The 20320-nt window shown below is 41.5% G+C and overlaps 1 protein-coding gene and 1 pseudogene across 1 annotated transcript in view; one reads left to right on the top strand and one right to left on the bottom strand.

Moving 5' to 3' along the window:
• Nucleotides 1-20320, top strand: part of LOC149152803 (protein CHROMATIN REMODELING 35-like) — a 381887-nt gene that overhangs the window by 121620 nt on the left and 239947 nt on the right. The gene's annotated exons all lie outside the window — the stretch shown is intronic.
• On the bottom strand, nucleotides 2898-4126 carry LOC149152804 (putative trehalose-phosphate phosphatase C pseudogene; annotated as a pseudogene).

Genomic DNA, 20320 nt, shown 5'->3' with positions numbered 1-20320 from the left:
AACCCAGAAATGTAGAAACTCAAAACACACATGAGAAATAACAATGAACTCAACTTTATTATATTATCTGGAGCAGTGTGGAAAAAGTCGACAAAAAGTCGGGATTAAATCCCAAAAACCCGATTTTTTCAGCAAAACGATTAAATTGGCCGACTTTTTGCAGAGTTTTTCACTGCCGAAAAAATCGCGATTTAATCGAATTAATCCTGATTTTATCGGGAGTCAACCGAAAAAGTCTGCCATCTTGAGAGTTGAGACTCAAACAAGACTCAAGATTCAGGCGTTGATTCACTATTTTGATTTGTGATGTAGCACTAGACTTCATATACATATTATATATTAGCTTTCTTTACATGTTTATGTGGAAATGCATTTATTTGATGTTGTGGATACTCTAGATGCTAAAAAAATAAAAATAAATGAATATTTTTGTGTTTTTTTAATTTCGCCGACTTTTTCAAAAAACTCCTGACTTTAACGAGTTTTTCAACTTTTGGACCCTTGCCGATTTAATCCCGACTTCGACTTTTTCCACATTGATCTGGACTCTGGAGTAATACAATACATGCCGGTACATTTGCAGTTAGCTGAGCTGGAAACTAGCGGAGATGGCCCCTAATAGTTGCTTGCAATTCTGATGTTGGCCTCCCACAATAAACTGCAACTGGAAAATATGCCCAAATTCGAGATCTGAATGATCCCCACTCCAATCTTCAGATCTACTCCAGATCTTATCCCCAAATATGCTGCTGAAAATCTGTGAGATTTCTAGATGAAATCTCCTCAACAGAGGGTTGGGTTTTCATCTCCTGGGGTTTATTGAAGTTGAGAACCTTGCTCCCAAACATCCTCAACAAGAAAGTATCACCAAACTAAGATGTCCCAAATGATTTGCTTCCCCTCCTTTTATAAATCTAATGGATCCCTCTCCAACCTTCTAGAAGCACTTTATTTTATTATTTTATTTCCATTCTATAAGATTCTCCCCTTTACTTTATTTAAGTGACTTTTTATGTTATTTCACTTAAGTCACTTTTCTCCTTTTAGCCTTTTTCTTCAATTAAACATTTCCCCTTTTTATTTATTTAGTGACTAATTAAAGTCACTTTTAATCTAGGAAAATGGAAAATCCGCCTCTACAATCTCTCCAGCCACTGAAAGTCACTTTTCACCATCCCATCCTATAGATATCTCTTTGCTCTAGTTTCAACGAGCTATTACGCTAAGGTGTTTTATCAAATATTCCTCCCAAAATGGCACCTTAAACGTATTTAATTAAGATATGCTCAATAATAACCCCATTTTCTGGGAATTGTCGGAATGCAACAAAACCAAGAATAAGTTGTGTGAAATTGACCCTGATGATGAAATATGCCAATTGAACTTTGTCAGACCCATAGAACTCCTCCAAAACCCTCCAGACCCACTAATAACAAGATCTCGCTTCTATGACCAAGCTATCACAAACCCTGGAAATCCATCCTAGACACATTATAAGGGAAATTGAAAATTGGGACATTACAAATCCTCCCACCTCAAGATTCCTTGCCCTCAAGCAATCTGCATCTGACCACTATAGAGGCATATATACACCGATTCCAGGATCCCATACAAACCATTGTGCGACATCATGCCTTTGTGCTAACCATGAATGGATCCCTCAATACTTGGATCCCAAACCAATCTCTGACTCATCTTGTTATCAATAGATCCACTTGGATCCCAATAACACCATGGCCAATCATCATCGCCAATGCCTAAGGGCTCTTGCCGTGCTATACCCATGGCCAAAAATAATTGTCCCAAGAATCACCCCATCAATAGGATACCAACTCATAATCTCCCACTAATCCATCCCGTGGGAAAGATCAAATGCATGAATACCTACACATAGAACAAGTCTGAAGCAACAAAACTTATAGCTTGTTGACTTTTAATGTAAAAATACACAAAGGTATTTGCAATAATTTATTAATATATAAAAATGTACAAGTGATGTAGAATTTTCTTTTTTAATGTTGTCTTATAGGTAGGGTTTCTCTATCTCCCCCTTTTTTTATTTTTTATTTTATTTTTATTTTTTTTAATTTAGTTAATTAAATAATTTTAATTAATTAAATTATATATATATATATATATATATATATATATATATATACTGACCTCTTTTTTTTATTAATATTTTTTTAAATAATGTAATAATGTAACAATTTAATTAATTAAGTAATTTTAATTAATTAAATTACCTTAATTTAATTTATAAGGTGCTATAATGTATTTTGACTTGCCAACATTTTCACCAACGCAATGTTATATACGCTCCACTGTATATTTGAACGCCGTGTCAGTATACCTTGTCCACCGTGTATTACACTGATTTTAATTCTTATGAAACGACGCCTGAAACCTTCACAACAGTTGACTCTTCGGCTGACACACTGTTTTGATGGCAGGACAGGGGACAACAACGTGATAACCAAATTTATTAACAGCGTGTGCGTGATAGGTGTAACATAGCCGCGCAATAGAATATGCCCAAACGCCGAATCACGAAATGACAGAAACAGTGCAAGAAACAGTGACAGTGAAGTTTCTGTAGTTGGCCCATCCCATGCATGCAGAGGGACCTGGATATGGGGACCACAGACTCCATCATCCTGTCTTTGCCAACAAAAAATTCTATTTGCAATCACCTTGTTAGCATTCATGTTACTTTGAGTCCCACTACCAGTTTGCCAAATGACCAAAGGGAAATCACTATTCAACTTTCCTCCAACAGCTTCTTGAGCAACTTGCATTATCGCATTCCCAATGGTTGGGTCAAGACCATACTCCATGTTAACCTTAGCAACACATTTTTTTAGAACAGCAAATGATTGTATAATTTGTTCAGGCATCTACTCACGCTCTCCACCAATTTCAAAGTTTTGCAGTGACCGTTGAGTCTGTGCACCCCATAATCTGTCTGTTGGTACATTGATGGGACTAAATGTGTCCCTCTCCTCTCTAAAAGTTGTCGAAAGTGATCTATTGTATGTAAATGATATGCCATGCATCAAGGAAGATGCAGTAGATATAGATAGATGGCGTTGATATGCTAAAATGAATGCCATTATATCGCACCATCTAGTGTCCCAAGCAATGTTCCAGAGCTCCCTGCCTGTGTCTGCCTCCGACACTTTCATTTTCTTTGTAGTATTAAAGCCGCTAGAACCCTCCTCTTCATCCGTCTGGTCCTCTCTAATACACAACAACATAACATTATTCGAATTTGATAAGCCTACTGAGTATAGTAAATACTCAAGGGTGTTTCCCTTGTGCCATTCAATTGATGGATGAATCTCTAGAACCTTTTTCCCAAGGGTTAGATGTAAAAGAGGATAGTCCTTGAGCACACTTTTTACTTTTTCTGCGAGTAAACTCAAGTTCTTCTCCTCTACACAACGGACATGCATTGAAGCACAAAATTTGTTATTTTCCACCAATGCACCCTGTATTCTCTTTAGTTTCTCTTTCAATAACCTCGATACCTCATCTATCATGGGCAAAAACTCCTTGGCAGGCTGGAAGAGAACAACTTCATTACCCTTTTTATCTCTAGTTTTTTTAGAACCATTCTTTGAGGCATTAAAAGCTTTGGCAGGTGCCATAATATCCATCCCATGGCTTCTAGCATAATATATTTCTGCTAGTCGCACCGTCCACTAATTATTGGAGTTGGAAACTATTTTGCAACTTCCTGTACTGTGGAACGCATCATATCAGACATATATGCCTGCTCGGGATCCTCTACAATAGGAGAACGTGTCCCATCATAATCTAGAAAGACTACAATATGCTTTCCTTTTGCTACACTCATCATCTGCTCAACATCCAAGTTTTCCAGATTTGTCAGCACCCTCACTTGAGGACCCCTCATATCAAACACTTTATGCACTACCTCAACTTGGGACCTAGTGGTCTGTGCATAAAATCCATGAAATTGGACCTGCGATTGTTCATCGAAAAATGTCCATTTAAGCTCTTCTTTGTCGTTTACCACTAATGGGGACTTCAATAATGGACTTCCAACCTTGTCAAGGTTCATCTCATTCCTCCACTGAGCCAAGCACAGGTCTATGTCCATACTCTGCTCTCTAACAACAGAAACTTCATCGAACTCTTTATGTACATGGAACTGGACCTTGACCTTCAGAATGATGGAGCTTGTGCATGTTTCCTTATCACTGATGCTCTCGAACACTTCATTATCGGTAGAGATGAATGTTGAGGTTACATGGCCCCGTACTTCTGAGATACCCACATTGTTCTATATGTCTTTATTATTTTCTTTGATCCTTCCTTTGCTAGCGATCCCTTCTTTAGCCTTTTCATCTTCAGTTGTCATATGCCCATTTTGATTGTCATTCATGTCACCTTGAGAAGATCCCAATTCAACATGTTCAACATCATTTTGATCATAGTTTTCTTCCTCATCTTTCCCATAATCTAGTTTTTCTTTTTCAAATATGTCATCTTCCTCACTGTTATGATATTGTTCATCTTCTTGTTTCTCAAGATAGTCCTCATCCACATCATCTTGATCTGTATAATCATATTGATCTACATAATCTTCATCAACATCATTATCTATTACATCTTCATTTTCATTATCATCATTCTGATGAAAATCTTCTTCTCCTGTTTCACCTAGTTTTGTTTCTTCACTGTCGCTATTATCTTCCTTATTATCGATTTCCTTTTGACATGCTTTAACTTCTGCAAATGTTTTTTCTAAATGCTAAAATGATTCTTGAATTTTACTAAACTGCTCCATGAATTCATTGCGAAAACTTGATGACATATTGTGCGGCGAACAATGTTCAAGGACTCACATGGTTATATTGTGCGGCATGGCTCTGATACCACTGAAGCAACAAAACTTATAGCTTGTTGACTTTTAATGTAAAAATAAACAAAGGTATTTGTAATAATTTATTAATATATAAAAATGTACAAGTGATGTAGAATGTTACAATGAGGACCCGCATATATACTAGGCAAGTGTCCCTTCACGATTGGGCATGTCTTTTTAGACATGCCTTTTCTCTTAACTAATGACTTTTTAACATAATCATTACTTTATTATTTAGTATTTATTTATTTAATTTTATATAATTTATATGCGTAACAAAGTCCACCATGCCGATGCAACTCCATGGTCAACTCACGCTTCTTTGTTTGGTCAACCAATAAAATTAATCTAGAAGACTTTTCCCCACCCTTTCCAAATGGACATGGTGGGATAATAGTGATGCAAGCCAAATCTATGTACTCTTGAAGAGGGATGCTTTGTATCTCTGAAGTATAGTCCTCTTGCTGCCTCGCTAGGAACCTTAGCCATTCCTCAAAGCTAGACAACTTGGCTGCCGACTCGGCACACAATACTCTAAGCTCCTCAATTTTACTGTTCTGCTGCAACATGGTGCTTCTGACTACCTGAATATTTTGCTTCAATGGCATAAGATCGGTCTCGAAATGTCCAATCTCCTCTTGGCGACTACCATCTGAAAGTACTGCATCCCTGTTAGTTTCCTCTGCATCTATTGGCACCTCATCAATGGGTGGTCCCAAAGATGAATGTTCAACCTCCTTGACCATGGTCTCTAACTGGCTCCTCAAAGGTGACTCATCATGTACACTATGTATGTCATACTCCTCTGACCCATGCTTCTCAGAGTGTCATCCATGTTGGATCCTCAATAATGGATCATTCCTCAAGTCTTCTTGAGTGTCTTCTTCTTGGCCTTCATTGCTCACGGAATTGTTGAAATATGTAACTAGGTTCAGTCTTCATAATGACATATGTAATAATTATTTTATGTATTTAATGAAAAAAGGAAAATAAATTTATTATTGTTATTCTTGAGGCATGGCTTTCATGTTCAGGGGAAATTTATTTTTAGGTCAAGCACCCATTGAATGCTTCTAGGTTTTTAATAAAGTCAATTGAGTCATTGTCATGTATTGAAGACCCATTTGGGATGTTACATATTGTAAAGAAAAAATTATTTGAGTCAAAAGACCCTCCAAGGCCTCGTCATGTTGCAAAGATCAAGTTGGCCTACTCAAGTAGACAGGTCGGCCTAAAAGGGGCAATTCAACCCAATGAAAGAGCTATATATAAGAGAGACTTCAACCTCACTTTGAGTATTCACTTCACTCACACAAGTTTGATCACAAGAGAGAAAATGGTGCGAGGAAAAGAAGGACGAAGGGAGAAGTAAAGGACAATATCTTTGGATTGTTTCTGGACTTATTCTCTCCACACATGCAAAGGAATTAGGTCATTTATTATAGTAGAAAAGACATAGTTGAAGAGGCACAGTGAGGGCACCAAAAAGGTATACTTTCTAGGTCGAGTTCTCTAGGAGAGAGAATCATCTCAAGCAAAGAAGAAAGGAGAAAGAATCTTCCACAATCTCCTCTAGAGCAGGATCAAGTGTTTCTGCAAAAGAAATTGCTTGGCAAGTCGAAGTTCCAAAAGAATTTGTTGGGCAGGTCGAAGTTCTAGAAGAATTTGTTGGGTAGGTGAACATTGCTGAAGAATTGACTGGGGATCGAAATAGCAAAAGTTGTTGTAAAACAACAAAGAATTGACTTGGTCTTGGAGGGTCTTGGTCAAAGGTCATAGGTGTTGGAATTCATCAATTGAAGTTCTATAAGAAGAGAATAATTCTTGTGGGTTTTCCTCTTAGTTGGAGAGGTTTTGGCCCTAGTTGATCGCCTATATTCTTTGCCCTCTTTGTCTTATTGTTCTTTATGGTTTGGTAGTTGTTTGATGAAGAGAACACTAATAATAATCAAGTGAAAGAAGAAAGCTAATCAAGTTAAGTAAAAATACATCACAAGCAATTGTCAAAGTAAGAGAAATCATCTACTCTAGCTGCCCCTAGATTTCTCAACATGGTATTAGAACTAAGGTGACAAGACAAGAAAAGACGGCTTAAAGAAGGAAACTCAAGGGCCAAAGCACTAGAAGATCATCAAGATCATCAATCATCAAGAAGGACCATTCATCTCAAGGATCATCACATCTCAAAGAAAGAAGACCTCAAAACCCTAGCTCATCCAAAGAAGGGTTATACACTTGAAGCATTCTTGAGAAGCTCACATCATCATCACAAAGATAAGATCTATAGGACCCTACCTCCACTTGAAGAAGGACTACTCATTGAAGCATCTTGAAGTCTCTACATCCAAGGGAAGAAAGAAGAGGCATTGTCATCATCATCAAGGAATCAAGGTGATCTCCCTCTCTTTGAAGGATCACTTTTGAAGGAAGACATCTTCATCAAGAAGACATCTTCTATTATCAACATCATTATCAAAATCAAGAAGGCATCAAGTTGAAGATATTGTCATCAAGGAGCATCTTCACTTGACAAGTAAGTCTATATTTATGGCTGAATATACTATCAAAATGACTTCATTTTGCAAGGAAAGCAACAAATTGGTTGGGTCATCAAACTTTCTTGCATGGAAGAAGAAGACAAACTAAATCCTTATAGAAAATGAAGTCATTGAACATGTTAAGGAATCAATCACTAAGCCTCCAAAGGAAGAAGCTCAAACTCTAGCAAAGTATTTGAAAGGGAAATAAGGGCTCAAAAGATTCTCATAGAATCCATCAAAGATTCCCTCATTTTGTATGTAGCAAAGTTAGAGACATCAAAAGAAATATATGAGAAGCTAGTAGAATTGTTCTCCATAAGTACTACTGGAGAAGTAATATCTTTGAGAAACGAGCTATACAAAATGAAGATATCAAAGGAAGATGGAATAACCTCATACTTTATGAGGGTATCGGAAATAAGAGACCAACTATAAGAGTTGGGAGAGATAATGTCCAATAAAGAAATGACCACCATAGTGCTCAATGCACTACCATAGGAATGGGACAACTTTAGATCAAGCATCTATGGAAAGAAGGAAGCTACCCCATTCAGTGAACTATGGTAATAGTGTAAGATTGAAGAAACCAAGTTTAAGGCAAAAAGCGATGTAGGATCACATGAGCAAGCTCAAGCAATTGCTGCCATGGCTAGGAAGGAAGGAAAGTTTGGAAGGTTTTGTCCTCAGAAAAAGAACAAGAAGGATATGTCGAAGATCCAATGCTATGGATGTCATGAATATGAGCACTGCAAGAGAAATTGTCCTAAACTCAAGAAGGACAACAACAAAAGAGGAAGGGAAGAAGCCCATATCATCGAAGAAGTGGAAGAACCTGAGAAGAAGAAATCAAAGAAGGAGGAAGTGAGAGATCTCTACTATGACTGAGATAATCTCCTTCACTAAGTTATTTTCAGTTTTGTAAATAATAACTATCATGACAAGAAGCATTGTAGGTATGATAGGATGCATCATAGTAGAAGATGGAATCATATTAGAAGCATACCATGGAAGCAAGAGCTCATAACATCATTAGAGAAGCTTGAAAGAATAAGTTGAAGCAGAAGTCTACATGGATGTAGTAGTCATCATATAAAGGAAGTAGCTCTTGATAACCTCATTGAAAGCATAGATAGTACATATGGTTAGAAGAAAGTCATCTAGCATGATAGAAGGATTTCATCATACATCATCACCATTTGGAAGGAGCATTTGCAGGATGAGGATAATCAAGATCCTTCGTTGGAATCTTCATTAGAAGGTTCACCTCTACTTGGAAGAAGCAAGTGTCTTGTCGATCATTCCACCCTGTGTGGGATACATTGTTTAGAAGGATGATGGCATGGTAACTGAGGGATGCAATGTGTCAAGGTGATTGAAGTACTCTTAGTCAAGGAAAAGAAGTTGTCGAAGGAAGTCTAGATGACGAAAAGGTGAAAAGATGTATGTATATATTTGATAGATTAAGTCATGTCATCATACAGTTGCACACTGTATAGGTAAATGCTATACCTCGTGAGCATGATCAAAGTAAAATGATCTCTTCCTTTAAAAATATGCATGAAGGCATGGTTAACATATTGACAAGATGAAATCAACATAATATGTCCTCATATGGAATATGAGGTAGTTGACAAAAATTGAAGGAACTATGAGTTCCTGGGAAGCAATATGTGAAGAAAGAAAGAAGAGATCGTGAAAGATGCACCTACAGTCACATAGAAAAATGAGAAGTCAACATCCGATGACTAGAAGAATTGATCATGACATATCCATAGGGAAGAAGACAGTGATAAGGTCTATAAAGAAAGGAAACCCTTGACACATGAAGTCTTGGAGATGTGCTTATGAATGTGCAAGATGTTGATGTTGCCAGCAAGCAAGATGTCATGATGAGAGGCCAGCACAAAAGGTAAATGCGATTTGATGTTCATCTTTGATTTTTGAAAAAATTTGGATGGGTTGATACAGGGCTACCAAAAGAGGGTTGTAGATGTCACCTATAACTAGCAATCATGTGGTTGGATGGAAGATCCTAAAGAAAGCATGACTTGGAAAAGGCAACAATATGAAGAAAAACTAGATGTGGATTGGAAGATCACTTTCCGATGAAAAGAAGGATGACATGACTGATATGGTTCGTGAAGGAAAGCGATGAATGGCCGATGCCCTACCATTGATGAAGGCTTCATAATGAAAAGGATGAACTTCATGACATTGAAAGGAGGAGCCCCACAAGCAGTTGAGAGTACCATGATCTCCACCTAGAGTCGCTGGAAGCAAGTCCCCGGTTAAGAGGGAGCTTGGACAAATCCATAGATAAGAGGGAGCTTCGATACATTCCCTTTATAGGAATGGGAACATTCCTTTATAGGAATGGGTATATCCTCCCTAGTTGAAGGGGAGAGAGAGAAATGTCATTCTTGTCTTCATATTGTGAAGAAAGAATGGAGGATTGGGTAAGCATCTGGCATCCGCTACTCTTTGAGGATGTGATAGGGCATCCAAGATAAAAGTAGTCGAAGAGGAATGATATTTGTTACCACTCAAACTAGCAGGGGGTCCTAGAGGGGCACTCACTAGGTCAAGAGCAACAATGAAACTAAAGCCCACTGTTACCACAACTAAAGCCTCCCTACTCTTTACGGACTTTCACTGATGGGAGGAGACTTGATATATAGAGAATCCCTTATGAAGGATAGATCAACTAAGCTGGATGTGAAGTGATCTCGATGACCCTTTCCTAGGAGAGACTCAAGAGTGGGACTTGCTTTCTTTTTAAGCAAGGTGCAAGGTTCTTTAGGATAATGGAATAAGAATTTGAGGGCTTGTCTTAGGGAATGTGACTTGTAAAGGAGCTTCCTAAACCCTAAAATCCTTGTGGAACTTGGTTTCCCAAGTGGTTTTTGAAGAGTTAAGTTATGGGACCACATGGGACCAAGTGGACATAGCTTAGGTCAAGAGGAGGGACTTTAGCAACCAATGATGACCTTGACCTAAACAAGGAATCTAAGGGGATCAAAGAAAGGATCTTCACTTAAAGGTGCTAAAATGATCCCTATGAGGAACTAGCCTAGGGAAACCTAGAGCAAAAATTAGTCTCAAGGCTAGGGCTTGGGATATCTCACAATCCCATTGTCGGAATTCCTTCAAAGTTGGAGGAGAGCTAGGAGACACACTAATGCAAAAATGCCCAAGAGATCGAAGTTTTTCTATGGGTAGTTTGTCGGGAAAATGATGCCCTAGGACCACCTAATGTGGCTAGACCTAGAATAAAGGAAAAGGTGAAGAAAAATGGTTTTTAAAGTGATCACCTTATGGTAGGCCAGTGCCTAATCCTTTGGGGAGATTGGAGTCAAGAATAATAATGAGAATGGACTTTGTTTCTAGGTTAAGGAGGCATTTAAGGATTACTTCGCTTAGCATTAGGGAAAAAGAGAGTGACCTTAAAGCTTTATACTTTGTTTTGCAAGATGAGATGGCTTATCAAGAGAAATTCCACCATAGAATTGTCCCTAGGAGATTTCGTTCAACATATATGGCCCATACATAGAGAGATACTATCTAGAAACATAATTCCACAATTTTGCAGTAATGCATGCAACAATTAGCCCTAGTAGAGCAAAAATCCCATTATCAATGCGTGTGACAGTAAAAGAAAGAATAGCATGAAATTTGTCTTTACATGTAAGAGGATATATCCAACCATCAACAAATTGCTAATCAAGAATCTCCAAGACAAGAATAGATAATCCAAACAGCGAAATCCATTCCATGCTTCAAAATTTCGTCCACCCAGAAGGAATAGCGAAAATCTCTAAAGAGATACAAGTCCAAACCAAGTGATGATGCTAAAGTGAATTCACATCACTTGTATTTATACACTTCTAATGAGTTCGATTTAGCTAATTAGGCCTACATTAGCCCCTGGAATAAAATTATGTGCAAAATAACTAACTTTTGGTGACAAGCCCACCAAACTAGCTCTTAAACAAAAGAATAAGCCTCTCAAGAGGTCGAATGATCAATAATACATGTCGTTGGGCCTTCTAAGAAGCCTGATGAAGTCCATAAGTGCCATAATGATGAATTGGACTCCCAAAAGTAGTGGACAAGGGGTTGGCCCCTTCGCCAAATAATAAACATGTGGTACTCCCAATGGGTGTGCGGGCACACAGGTAACCTCATGGGTCTCCAAATAGATCGGATATGCCTGTAGACCATCTGCAAGGGCTTAGATGATGGTGTAAGTGATGCCACATCAACGTATAGGTCCTAGGTCATCTGCCAAGTGCATGGTACAACTGTGGGGCATACTGGGCATGATGAACTAGATGCATCTTCCTCATCCAATAAGTGAATCTCGAGCAATCTCTGAACATCTATGGGGATCCATGGAATGTTGTCTACTGTTGTGGAGGCCCATGGCTTTCTACACAGACCCTACATGTGCCAATATAGCCCTCTAAAGGGTTAGGACCCCGTATAGGGAGACCAAACCCAATATGGAGATCATCTGCAATCCTGCATAAGATCCAATGCGTTGCCTAGCCTTCTAGTACAACAAGCCATTTAAGGAAATCAAGTTAAAGAGATTACAAACCATGGACAACAGGGGGGCACTTCATAATGGCGTGCCCTTCCATAATGGGCTTTGGCATGTGCTAATGTCTCCAAGCTCCCAATGGGGTTAACCAAGTATCGTATTAGGTGGTTTCTACTTTTAAAGGGGATAGTATGTCCAAGGTACATCCTTCAAAGGGTGGTGGCCTGTGATAATGTAATATTCATAATTAGCCATGGCTAATTGGAATATTTGATTTTGTTCAATTTTTGCCTTCTATAGTTATTTGTAAATAAAAAAAGTGAGGATGGGGGACATAACTCACTTTTAGAATAAAAAGTCGCTTCCTAGTAGCACAACGTTGTGACTTAGGGAGGAGCCAAGGGGGCCAATGGGGGACGCAGAAATGGAGCCTACACAGACACATGGAGGGACTGCGCAGGAGGGAAGAAACACGTGGCAAGAGAGGAATCACGCAGGAGGAGGTGAGCCTTGGGATTGAGAGAGGCAAAGGCTATAAAGGAGAGAGGAGCCCCCTCATTTTGATCATTCGATTATGTGCATTTGAGCCAGTCACTTTGACTTAGAGCACGTTGGTTGTTTAGCTTGTCTGCAACACTGTTTAGTGCATTGAGTGTCTCCGTTCGAAGATCTCACCCTTAGCCGCAGGGGACTTTGAGTGCCTGCTCGGGCAAGGTATTTCCATTAGTATTTTTGCAGTAGTTTCATCAACATTTTGGCAGGAGGATTGAGCATCTTGGATGACTACGCAGTCTTGAGAGGGATGACGCAGTTCTTTCTGGCAGGAGTTCTGGATTGAGGCTTTGCAAGGGGATTTGTGCTGGGAGGTTGAGTAGGGGATCAACCCTTGCCTATTGGAGGATTTTGGCTGAGTTTCAGGCAGATTTGTGATGGGTTTCTTTCAGTGGCAGCGCAGAGCCTTGAGGGATTGCGTGGGTCCTCAAGGGGGCGATTTTTGGGGGTTTGCCATTTCAGAAAAGCTTTCCGGGTTTTTTTGGGTTTTTTGAGTAGAGTTTGATTCCAGAGTTTCAACATTTTCTGAGGAGGGGAACAGCCCCAAATCCTCATTTCATTTCCAATAGTAGCAGCAGCACGACAGTGCTCCAGCAGCTTGGACGCAGTTCAAAGAGAGGCCATTCCTTTGCTATTCTGAGTGTATTTCTTCACTTGCCTTGTGCAAGTCGAGGTGCCATCTTTCTGATCACCTCCTGTACTCATTTTATTGCTCAGTATAATAAAATGGCTTAGCATTTCTCTCTGTATTTCTTGAGTATCTGCTTGTATTCCGTGTTTATATTATTATATGTTGCATCGCTGTTATTTTCTTTTCCCGGTTACTGTATCATTTGCACATATTGGGTTGGAGTTGCTTGGGGTTGAGGAATATCCCTGAAACGGGATATTACAGTGGTATCAGAGCATAGATCTGGCTCAACCTGTGGAGCTAGCAATCTATGACACCGGGGGAAAAACCCTACATCTGTTACAGAGGTCGGAGATACAGAGACACTGGGCGTAGGTTGGAGAATACTTACGGAGAGGGAGATTGTGTTTTGGTGGTGGACGCAGAACAGTGGGAGCCTGTGGTGGATGCAGAACAGGAGGAGCCTGTGGTGGACGCAGAGCAGGAGGCTTCGATGGCAGATGATGACGGGAAGAGATTTGCAGATATGCTCCTCAAATCAGTGCAGGATCTGTCGAGGAAGATTGAGGTGATGGGGCAGAGATTCACGGCAATAGAGGCCACACAACGTGAGAGCCCACGGGTTTTCCAGGTTGGTGAGGGATTAGGTGCATCCCACCATTTGCCAGAGTAGCGTGATACTGCGTAGTAGATGGCCTCACATGCCCCTACATGTTCTACCATGCCCACTTTCTTAGGAGCAGACACAGGTGTCGTAGCCCAGCGGGAGGCAGAGCTCGGACATATGGGTGATTATTTTGCAGAGTACCGGGCCTATGGGTAGGAGTTCAGGGAAGCCCTCTCATTCAGAGATTTTGTTAAGCTTCAGCGGGATAGTAGACCTTGCGACCATCACAGAGGGTACCAGCATTACCATGATGGTGACACCCACCGTGCAGCGAGTAGATTCCACTTTCCTATGTTTGATGGTTCATCAAACAGTTCGGCAAAGTCTTGGGTGGAGAAGCTAGACATTTATTTCTAGCTTAACCAGATGTCTGAGATAGAGGCCATCAAGGTGGCAACATTGCATTTGGATGGTGAGGCCTAGGATTGGTGGTTTCATGGGATGGTTACACTCGGGCACTCTACAGTGACGACATATGCGGATTTTACCAGGAGATTGATGGAGCGATTTGATCAGAGGGATCCAGAGCAACGTTTTGTTGAATTGACGAGGCTCAAACAGACAGGGAGCCCAGAGACCTACATTGCAGATTTCTTCAGGGTCTCTGTGATGGTGCCAGACTATCCATGGCGCGGAGGGTCTATATGTATGTTGAGGGGTTGGCAGAGCCACTTCGGGGTCTAGTCCGATCCACTAGACCAACCACACTCCAGGACATTATCAGCAGGACCTGGGACTTACAGGATTTCTTACCTAGGACCCAGACACCTTACCCCCAGAGACAGAGTTTTCAGTCTAAGGGGAAGGATGTGAGGATTCCACCTCCAAAGGGGAATCCAGGACGAGTGCAGGTTGATGACGATGTCAGGAGGGAGCTAAAGAAGAAGCGGTTGTGCTTCACATGTGAGGAGCCGTGGGCACCGAGACATAGATGTGCTGTTGGCAAAGCACATTTTATTGAGGTCTTCTCCGAGAGCAGTGGAGAAGAGGATGACGAGGATGATGTGGAGGTAGGAGATAGCCATGCCATACAGGGACCTTTGCCACCTCCCCCACCAGCAGCAGGTGGTGCATCTTTGGCACCCACCGGAGGGGCCCTTTCAGCATTTCAAGGAGTTCCCAAGTATCTGACGCTACATGTACGAGGGATAGTACGTGGCCAGCGAGTATCAGTTTTGGTTGACAGTGGGGCGACCCACAACTTCATCGATGCACAGATGGTTGAGCGGAGACAAATACAGACATAGAGCTTCGATGGGTTTTCAGTCTTGGTCCCAGGGGATCAGACCATGACGTGTGCTCGTTATGTTCCAGAGCTTTCAGTGACGATGGGCACCTACACATTGACTGACCACTTTTTCGTGGTCGATATTCCGGACACCAACATGATAGTGGGTGTTAAGTGGCTTATCACTCTAGGGAAGGTCACGACGGATTGGAAGACCCTAGAGATGGAGTGGGATGATGAAAAGACAGGGAGGCATGAGAAGATACGGGGACAACACACATATCCGCCTCAGACTATTTCGGCTCATCGGATGGAGGCAGTCTTCCGGAAGGGAGACATAGATTGGGCAGTGGAGCTGCGTGCATCAGAGGCAGGGACTATAGGGCAGATGGTGCATCCAGAGATACAGTCCATCCTTGATCGGTATGCCATAGCGTTTGGGGAGATTCCACTAGGACAGCCACCGGATCGGGGGTTTAAGCACACCATCAAGCTTGAGCGGGGCATACAGGCAGTGATCACCACCCCTATAGGCACCCCAAGGCCTATCAGGATGAGATTGAGCGGGCTATTAGGAGGAGGTGAGCCTTGGGATTGAGAGAGGCAAAGGCTATAAAGGAGAGAGGAGCCCCCACATTTTGATCATTCGATTATGTGCATTTGAGCTAGTCACTTCGACTTAGAGTACGCTCGCTGTTTAGCTAGTGTGCAGCACTGTTTAGTGCATTGAGTGTCTCCGTTCGGAGATCTCACCCTTAGTCCCGGGGGACTTCGAGTGCCTGCTCAGGCAAGGTATTTCCATGAGTTTTTTTGCAGTAGTTTCATCAGCATTTTGGCAGGAGGATTGAGCATCTTGGATGATTGCGTAGTCTTGAGAGGGATGACGCAGTTCTTTCTGGCACGAGTTCTGGATTGAGGCTTTGCAGGGGGATTTGTGCTGGGAGGTTGAGCAGGGATCAACCCTTACCTATTGGAGGATTTTGGTTGAGTTTCAGGTAGAGTTGTGATGGGTTTATTTCAGTGGCAGTGCAGAGCCTTGAGGGTTGCGTGGGTCCTCAAGGGGGCGATTTTCGGGGGTCAGCCATTTCAGAAAAGCTTCATGGGTTTTTCTGGGTTTCTTGAGCAGAGTCTAATTCTAGAGTTTCAGCATTTTCTGAGGAGGAGAACAGCCCCAAATCCTCATTTGATTTCCAACAGTAACAACAGCACGACAGTTCTCCAGCAGCTTGGACGTAGTTCAGAGAGAGGCCATTCCTTTCCTATTCTGAGTGTATTTCTTCATTTGCCTTGTGCAAGTCGAGGTGCCATCTTTTTGATCACCTCGTGTACTCATTCTATTGCTTAGTATAATAAAATGGTTTAGCATTTCTCTCTGTATTTCTTGAGTATTTGCTTGTATTCCGTGTTTATATTATTATATGTTGCATCGATGTTATTTTCTTTTCCCGGTTACTGTATCATTTTCACGTATTGGGTTGGAGTTGCTTGGGTTTGAGGAGATGAATGGAGTAGGGAGTGAAAGGGGAAGCACTAGGCCACATGCTAGGGTACAAGGGTAGCTAGTAAAAGGGAATCCCACACTTGGGTATATAATGTATAGGAGTGAGCAATCATGGTACATAAGGTGCCCCAACCTTGACTTTTCCACCCTTCTTTATATGCCTTTTGCCTTTTATGATTTTTCTTTAATTAGCTGCTTGGGGCTCAAGGGATAAGAGCATGATGTGTAAGATATAGCAGTGGATACCCCCTTTGTGGTAGGGTGGTTCATTGCTTACTAGGGGTTGGGACAATCATGGGTTCCTGAATGATAAAGGAGGCCCATCGAGGGCCTATAGGAACCAGGGCGATGGCCATGATGATGGGGTAGAGCTCATGTATTGGCTTTTGCCCACGTGCTAAATGTGTTTGTCCCGACCATCTTTTGCATTTTGTGGTACATCTTCTTGTTGAATGTGGCCAATTATGCTTTTACTTTTCATTTCAGTGACATCAACCTCTGGGGCATCATTCTAGGTCTGACCCAAGGTGTGGGCAAGGGGAGGGGGAAGGCTAACCCTATGTGGACCCAGTGGAGAAATGTGTGTTGAATTTCCACGACCTTGGGTCTAGGTTAGTATTAAAATCACCGACGCTACCAAACCAAGAATCTCAACCATAAACTACTTTGCACAGCAGAAATATAAAGCTGTAAATCACATATGCACAAGTATACACAATTTTTAACAAATTGTACAATATGTACAACCCCAATCTTCATTATATTAAACAACATATAATACAACAATCTAGGGCTCTCGTACCAGGGATAATTACCCGAATGCATCCACTAGTACAAGATACAAACTGGGGCTTGGTGTTAGTACATCGATGACCAATCTGCCCTCAACAAGATACTCTGACCATCTCGCTGATGTAGTGCACTCTCTCAGCTCCTCTTGGTCGTACCTTGTACCTGCCCGGTACTTTGGCTCCCGATCTATAGCATTGCCTCTATCAACGATCCAAGTCCATATGGTCACTGAACCTTGGCTCTTCAATTTTCTCATTAGTTGTGCCTTAGTCCATCAAGGGCACAACACATCGAGACTCCTGTCAAGTTGTTCAGAACTCCGTTTGTGAAAAACTCTCAATCTGCCCACTGTTGGTTCTTAGCTACTCAGGGACTTGAACACACTATAGTCTTCCTGTGCTACTCCAATGAAGGCTAACACAGGGCATGGAGGGTTGCCACCTATCATCGCAAGATGTTCATCTCCCACAATGAACATGGGCTAGGAGGACTACCCATCATCTGCTGTAGAAGTCCTTCTCCACACACAAGTCTCGGGCTCCACAAAATGCTCCTGGTTGATCAGACCCTGGAGCTCAACAACTGCCTCTCTCGTAACTACCTTTGTCCATCAAGGTGTTTCTCACCGGGATCCAACTTGGATGCTATCATGCTGTCCTCTAGCAGACCATAAGTGCCTAATCACATCCACACTTGGTCCACTCTCACACTGCCCTCCAACAGACCACGAGTGACCAATGCTGCTGTAGCATCTGCACCTAGTTAGGACATCCTCACACTTAGGAGAACCTTCTATTGGCTACCAATAGAGATCTCCACATCTGCCCTTTGCTTTGCAATAGAGGAACTATTGCACAAATCTAGGCTCCAATGCACTGCTGCAACATCTGATCACTGATTAGGGCATCTGATAGTCCATGTCAACCTAATCACTTGGATGCTATAGTCTTCATCAACATGACATCCATTCACCGTGTGATCTTCTCCTAGTTGGGGTATTCAACACTCCATGTTAACCCCAACACGTGGCACCCACACACTGCTTGATAACTGATACAATTCTGACCAAAAACTAGGATCCAATACCTACAAATATTCACAAAAAACATATACCTTGTTGACTGTTTTACTGTAGCTCCACTGTTGCTCTAGGCATGGTTAGGGCACATGACTCAGCCCCTAACAACCCTCTGATTATGCCCAGAATTGCACTAAAGAAGTGTTGCTGCTCTTTGATGAGGGGATATGGCCCTCCGCAATGATGTTGGGCTGTTCCAGCTCTCACAAGCCCTTCGACCTCCCTCCATACTATTGCAGCTTTGCTACAACAAGCCTCCTCCAAGCTTTGACATGCTCCACAAGGGTCATCCCACCCTCCTTTCACCACAAAATAGCCTCCAATGACCTCGGCCTTCAAGAATAGCAACTCAACCCTCTTTCCATGAGCTCAGTGACCCTCCAACAACCCTGAAACAAACTTGTATGCTCGCTGGTCTGCTCTCTTCTTGCTGCATCCTCCAACATATGTGATTTGCCTCTCAACCCTTATGTTTGTGTTGTGTTGCTCTTGTTGGATGACGAAAATGTCCTCACATCACCTCATATTTTATATACTAATATGAGGGCTTCCAAAATGTCACAATAGGGCTTGAACACCTGTCACTTGGCTTATTAACTCCAACTCCACCTAGACACATATGTGCAAAACCCAATTATAACTAGTGTTGCGAAAATCGTGATTTTTTCGCTGAAACGATTAAATTGGCCGATTAAATCAATGATTTTTTCATTTTGAAAAAATGGCGATCTAATTCCCATTTTTTCAAAAAATCGCGATTTTTTGGGAAAAAATCTTGATTTTTGTATTTTTATTTGTAATTTTTTTAATTTTGCCGATTTTTTGCTGATTTTTACCGATTTTATCTAGATTTTTATGATTTTTTCCGATTTCAGACCCTCACCGATTTAATCCCGATCGCAATTTTTGCAACATTGATTATAACCTTCAAAAATTCATATCTCCATTTCTATAACTCGGAATCAGATGATTCTCATTGCGTTAGATTCGTCTGGCCGAGAGCTATCATCCTCATCCATCACATGTCGAAATGTGCTCATGGTTTTGGCCCAATTCCAGATGGGTGCAAAACCCCAAGCTTGGGTTCCAAGCCCACAAGTCGCCCACAAGTGACTCTTGTGGTGCTTTTCCCTCTAATCCCTAAACCCTAGGACTTGGAGTACCTCCCAAGCTATTCAAAAATCAACAATGTGGACCCACGTGGGAGAAATGATGAATGGGGTTATAATGAGTGGAAGGGGAGTGTTATATGTGGATGAGGGAGTGGGACCACACAACCAAAATCAGGGTTTCCCATGTAGTACCATCCCTAAAGCCCAAAGGTAAGTAAAAGAGATCCCACGGGACTAGGGTTCAAGGTTAACAACCAAAAGAGATCTAGGGGACAAGAGCATAGACCTAGCCCACTTTTTTTGCCGAATCCTTCCATTAATCCATGCCCAAAAGTATCCATGATAAGCAAAATACAACACTCAATTACCAAATGACAAGGCATACATTTAGGTTCGGGAGGCCCACCTTCAAACATATGATCATGACAGATGGGTGAGGGACCACATGGTTGGCGTAGGTGGCGGAGAAATGGCACAACGAGCTAGTTGGTGGCTGCCGGCTGAGGACTATCTTGGAGAAAACATTTCTCCTAGGGATATCACCCACAAAATGGTGGGTAACAATATTATTTGAGGACTGGAAATCCAAGATAAGAATAGTCCTAGAAGGACATACTCTATGAACACCCGAGTGGGGTATGTGCCTTGAGAGACAATGATGATGGTGTCTGTCAGTCCTTGGTCTCACCAGCATTGTGCTCTGATCTTGTGGAGAGATAGAGTTGTTAGTCAAGGCCTTGCTATATGACAATGTTGGTTGGAATAATGCAAATAGATGGCTT

This window comes from Pinus tabuliformis, chromosome 9 (assembly GCF_031772625.1).
Source record: "Pinus tabuliformis cultivar Carrire ecotype Pingquan chromosome 9, CPIR1, whole genome shotgun sequence".
Classification (NCBI taxonomy): domain Eukaryota; kingdom Viridiplantae; phylum Streptophyta; class Pinopsida; order Pinales; family Pinaceae; genus Pinus; species Pinus tabuliformis.
The sequence above is the reverse complement of the archived record's forward strand: the minus strand, read 5'-3'. Positions and strand labels throughout refer to the sequence as shown.